Here is a 5718-nt window from a genome sequence, read left to right as displayed (position 1 = left end):
TGATATGCATTCCACAAAGATCTGTTAAATGAATGAATCAATGAATAATCATACCTCACAGTTAAATAGTGCTACAAATATGGTTACAAGGTACTTTCCTATGTTATTTGACTCCCATGATACTCTCTGGCAGGCAGTGGGTTTTATTATCACCCCTGTTTACAGATGTGAGACTAGGCTCAGAAAGACTGTGTAATGAGAGGGCAACTAGGCTGCAATTTCTGGAGCTACCAGAACTCATGTCCATGGATTCCTGCTCTGGAGTTCTTTTCTGTTTTCAGAGTGATTTGTTTCCTGAGCCAAGTGCCAAGGGCAACACAAACTTACTCCCAGTGTACGTTTACCCCTGCTGCTCTGCCTCCACACTTTACTGCTCTGCTGGATTTCTTCACTTCCAACTAAATCCTCTAGGAGCTGCACATTTCCCATCTGCAGATGAAAGATGAAAACCATGTATTCTACTGTTGATTCTCCAGTTCCTTTGCCTGGGACCTCCCAGCTGTGGTGTGGTACTGTGAAATATGAGGCATGAAGTGGGGGTGACATGTGTGAGGGGAGGAAGATGTGGCTGACTGGTATGGCCAAGGTGTGCTGCTCAGAAGGCTATCAGACCAAGGGCTTGTGATGCTGAGGACTTGGCTGTGGCTCTGAATCCCTCTATCCACTCCTCCCATCTCCAACATTTTTCTTTAGGGAAATCTGAATAAAACGAACTGGTGGAGTTGGGAGAATAATGCTGACAACAAGGTTCTAGGATATGCTGATTTGAGTATGAAACAGTGTTTTGGCACAGTGTGGTGGCTCATGCCTGTAATCCCAGCACTTTGGGAGGCTGAGGCAGGTAGATCATTTGAGGTCAGGAGTTCAAGAGCAGCCTGGGCAACATGGTGAAACACTGTCTCTACTAAAAATACAAAAAAATTAGCCGGGCGTGGTGGAGCACACCTGTAATCCCAGCTACTTGGAAGACTGAGGCAGGAGGATCGCTTGAACCCAGGAGACAGAGGTTGCAGTGAGCCAAGATCATGCCACTGCACTCCAGCCTGAGCAGCAGAGTGAGACTCCGCCTCAAAAAGAAAAAAGAAAGAAACAGTTTTTTGGGAAAAAGTGGTGTGGTCAAGGTGATGGCGGCTAGTAGTTAGGGCTCACTTGCTGACACTAATAGTATTTGCTAATTGTATGCAACTGAACACAATTGTATTCAATTCTCTTTTACATACAGCTCTGAGGGTGGAAGCTAAGGAGAGGGTAAAACAGGGAGTCTCTTGATTGGTCTTATAAAGTAAGCAGTCCTTTTCTTGAAATAGAATGGGCAAAACCAGGCCTGGCACAGTGGCTCACGCCTGTAATCCCAGCACTTTGGGAGGCCGAGGCAGGAGGGTCACGAGGTCAGGAGTTCGAGACCAGCCTGGCCAACATGGTGAAATCCCGCCTCTACTAAAAATACAAAATTAGCCTCCTCTACTAAAAATACAAAATTAGCCTCCCAAGTACCTGGGACTACAGGCGTGTGTCACCATGCCTGGCTAATTTTCGTATTTTTAGTAGAGGTGGGGTTTCACCGTGTTAGACAGGATGGTCTCGATCTCCTGATCTCGTGATCCGCCCACCTCAGCCTCCCAAGGTGCTGAGATTACAATCCTGAGCCACCGCGTCCGGCCAGCTTGTTGCTTTTGAGTGAGCTTCACACACAATACCCAGATCATAAAGCACTAGCAACAATGACATCACTCCTCATGTAGCTACTCCCTTACATCGTTTACCAGAAATAGATACACATTTTATACATAGAAACTTAAAAGCTACACACGTAAGACCCACCATTTAATGAGTACTTCATATGTGCCGTATGTGAGCTTTATATATATTTCACTCCTCAGAGGAACCTTGTGATAATAAGAACTGGTATAATAAATTGACACATAAGGAACTGAGGTTCAGAGAGCTCAAGCAACTTGCCCAAGGTCACACACCTGGGATAAGTGGGATTCCAGAATAATTCCCACCAGTGTCTGACAGTGAAGCACATGGCTCCTAACTCTTGGACTAAACTGCCTCATGTGACACACAAACATATATCTAATTTAACCATGGGTAAGCACTCCCTCGTCTGTCTATACCGTAATTTCTTACATTAGTGACACATTCATGGCTCGTATGTTTGTGTGCTTCTTGTACGCCTCCAATTAGATGGCAAACTTCTGGAACGCAGAGGCCAACTCTATTTTTTGTCCCCATGTCATCGGTCAGTTACACATAATTGGTGCTCGTTAGAATATTTGGAAGGAAAGACACCATGAAGGTGGCTGGAAAGGCGGAAGTCCAGGAGCAAAACCAGGTAGAAAGAGGAAGTTGGAGATGGGGTATTCATTCAACAATTTAATGTCCAGTTGGACCTATGTTAGGCACTGGGGATACGGTGAGGACTCAGCCAGTCCGTGTCCTTCCCCTCATGGGGTTTCACTGTGGAGGTCGAGGTCATGCTCAAGGATGTAAGTCACCCAAAGGACACTTTACTCAGTGTTCCCAAACAGAAAAGAAAACCTAGGAGCCAGGCCCTGGCATCTGCAGGGTTCTGGCAGTCCCGTAAGGCGCAAAGACACGAACAAAGTGGAAGAGTAGGTCAAGTGAAACGCTTTTATGTGATTGAACTTGGCCGGCCCTCCGCTGCGATGGGAGATAAAGAGCGTGGGGTACCGGGTGCGCGGGGGAGATAAAGGGGTGTGGCCCTGGCCCTGCCGCCGGCCGTACCACGTGTCCCCGAGCCGCGCCGGGCGACGGAGTCTTCCCTGCCCACCACCAGGAAAACGGGGCGCACCGCATGGCCCCCCACTCCTCACCATCCTTTGTGAAACTCCCCCAATTGTGCTTCATCTGCGGAGTCAGGTCCCCGCAGGCAGTCGGGGCTGCCCGGATTCCGCGAGGGCTGAAAGGTGAGGGCCGCGCGGTGGCAAAGTGCCCCCAGCACCTAGCTTGGCTCCCCTCGCGCCCAAATCCCCTCCCCTCTTTTCGCTCAACCCCCAGCTCCACCTGACTAGCGTTCCTCTTCGCTCCCCTTTCACCTCCCGCTCTGGGCCTGCTGGGCGGGGCGAAGGCTCCCGGCTGCGCGAGAGTTCCGCTCAAATCTCGCGAGACTCGCCTGCCGCCGCTGCTGCTGCCGCCTCTTACGTCTTTCCCTTTGACAAGTCGCTGCTGCTGCAGCAAAAATAAAGGACGCGACCGCCGCAGCTTCTGCCGAGCCGGGCTCGGGTCGCCGGAGCCGCGCCCCACCCCGCCAGCTCCAGAGCCGCATACGGTAACGCATCATCTTCTGTCCTCCTGGTCCTGTGTGTGTGTGTGTACTTTGCCAGCCGCGCAGGGCCGGCCGGGACCGTTTCGGGACTGCCGCCGAGCGGTGCTGCTGGGGTCCCGGGTGGACGGCAAGCGAGCTGGGGGAGCCCTCTCGGCGCGGCGCGGCCCTCCCGGGTCCCCGGCTCTAGAGGCCTCCTGCCGCCCGGGCGCCTCCGAGCAGCGTAGAAGCCGAGGCGCCCGAGGAGAGGGCCGAGGGACCCGCCCCTCCAGAAGCTTACAGTGTCTGTGCCTTGGCCCCACGGTGGTCGCGTCTCTTTCTGCCTCATTCCTTTATCCGCTGACCAGCTCCCCTGCTTCGGCTGGGGCTCGGTCCGAGGGCGGCGGCCGACTCCCTCTCAGAGTGCGGGAAGAGCCGCGACCCCGGTGTCCCCAGGCGCCGGCCGCCTTTAGCGGGGTGGAGGCTGGGACGACGTGTCTTCCTCCTCTCCTCTGCCTTTGGGTGGGGGCAACTCATCATCTGCTAAACCTTTCTCCAAATCTCCCGCCCCGATAAAACAACAAATTATAAAGCCTTTGCAACCGGGAGGCGAGGCGAGGCGGGGCGCATTGTTTAGTCTTCAGCGTGAGATGAGGATGATGATGGTGATGACAGGAGCTACCCCGGGGAACATGGTGAAGTCTGTTCTGTGATGGGAGGCAGGTTACTGGGAGACACGAGGAAAACAGGAGCTTGTACCACCTTTCCCAGGAGGTTATGTAAAAGACATGTTATCTTAGAGAGCTGTGAAACACAGGGACAGATTTGTTTTAGTTTAAGAAATGTCTATAATACTTAGAATATAGAGATAATCAAATGATAGGAATAACAAATCTGAACAAACTAACCCATGTTTGTGATTACATCTCCAGAGGTGGCATTTCATGGTTAACATTTTGGTGTATTTCCTAACAGACACATTTTTTTTTTTTTTTTTAAATCCTTGCTTGGGACTTCCTCATTCTATATATGTTCCAAAAATGATTTGTTTTATTTGAATCAGTTCTCTGGCCTGCTTGATTAAAACTGGCTAGTTGTTCATTATCACTGGCTGAACTCTGCCATCACTATCTTTTTCATTGGGCCCTTTTCCAAAATGATTGTTAGCTAAGTGGTTTGAAAAACCAAACGTTAAAACATTGTTTATTTGGATCTAGTACATATGTATGTATTATATTTTTACAATGCTGCTAGTGGTGGTTGCTCAAAATGGGGCAGTATTTGTAGAAGGCGAAGAAACTATGATTATTCATAGTGGGAAGAAACCTATTTACCTCAAGGTTTTATGAAATTGATTTCTACTGGATATTTTTAGACCAAAATTGTTCTGTGACATTGTTTGTTTCATAGTGCCTGTTGTGATTAATGTGGGATGAGTATGTCCCTTTAATATATGTGTTTCCAAAGCCTGTGTTTATACAAGCAAAATTGAGTGTCCTAGGTGCCTGTCTTATGCATTAATGTACATATACATATATATACACATACACGGACACATATACATATGTATTATGCACTTATACACATTTATATATCTTGGAAGTGAGTTAAGATGTATTGCTATATTATTTGAGAAAAGGTAGCGTTAGGTAGGGCAAAGAACAGTCATAATATTTCCCCCAAATCACATGACAAGATTGTATGGCAGAATGAGATATCTAGGGAGGTTGGAAATCTGGAGCCTTTTAAAAATAGGATAGATTGTCATCTCGGGTTGTTGTTATTGGAATGGATTAAATGGCCTATTAAGGCCTCTTGTAATTCTAAACTTTTATGAATTTTGCTTTCCCGAAGGTTCTTATCATTTTGCTTCTTAAATTTCCAGTCATGCTGTTTACATGTGACACATCCATTCATTTGCTGGTCATGTATTCCATTTCCAATGCAGGCACCCTGATGGTGCATGGAAGAGAAAGCAAATGTAAATGCGTCACTTAATCTGCTTATTAATATAAACATCTCTTGAAAATCTCACTTAATTTAAAGGAATTTTGGAGGATATGTTGTTGATTGGACTGGATTGGTTAGTAGAGGGTGCAAATAATAAATAGTAATACAATTCCAATGTCCCAAGCATTTTTCCCCCAAAAAAGTCATGCTAAATACTCCCTAATATTTGAAATAGAAAAAGAAAAAAGGGCTGGATGTATTGAAGGAGCTGATCTTTTAAAATTCAGATTTTCAGATTTTAAAATGATGGTAATGATGACATTGTGGCTTGGAGAGTGAAACGTTTGTGTTAGGATGAAAAGAAACTTGTGGGCCGGGCGCGGTGGCTCACGCCTGTATTCCCAGCACTTTGGGAGGCCGAGATGGGCGGATCACGAGGTCAGGAGGTCGAGACCATCCGACTAACACGGTGAAACCCCGTCTCTACTAAAAATACAAAA

The 5718-nt window shown here is 47.7% G+C and overlaps 1 protein-coding gene across 1 annotated transcript in view; it reads left to right on the top strand.

Annotated features, from left to right (window-relative positions):
• The first annotated feature begins 3231 nt into the window (after positions 1 to 3231).
• HERC1 (HECT and RLD domain containing E3 ubiquitin protein ligase family member 1) overlaps positions 3232 to 5718 on the top strand; it is a 250627-nt gene continuing 248140 nt past the window's right edge. The window contains exon 1 of the mRNA XM_011969255.1: positions 3232 to 3295. The gene's annotated coding sequence lies outside the window, so the exon portion shown is untranslated. The remainder of the gene's footprint in view (positions 3296 to 5718) is intronic.

The sequence above is a fragment of the Mandrillus leucophaeus genome, unplaced genomic scaffold, assembly GCF_000951045.1.
Source record: "Mandrillus leucophaeus isolate KB7577 unplaced genomic scaffold, Mleu.le_1.0 Scaffold12, whole genome shotgun sequence".
NCBI lineage: Eukaryota > Metazoa > Chordata > Mammalia > Primates > Cercopithecidae > Mandrillus > Mandrillus leucophaeus.
This window is presented reverse-complemented; position numbering and strand designations above follow the sequence as displayed.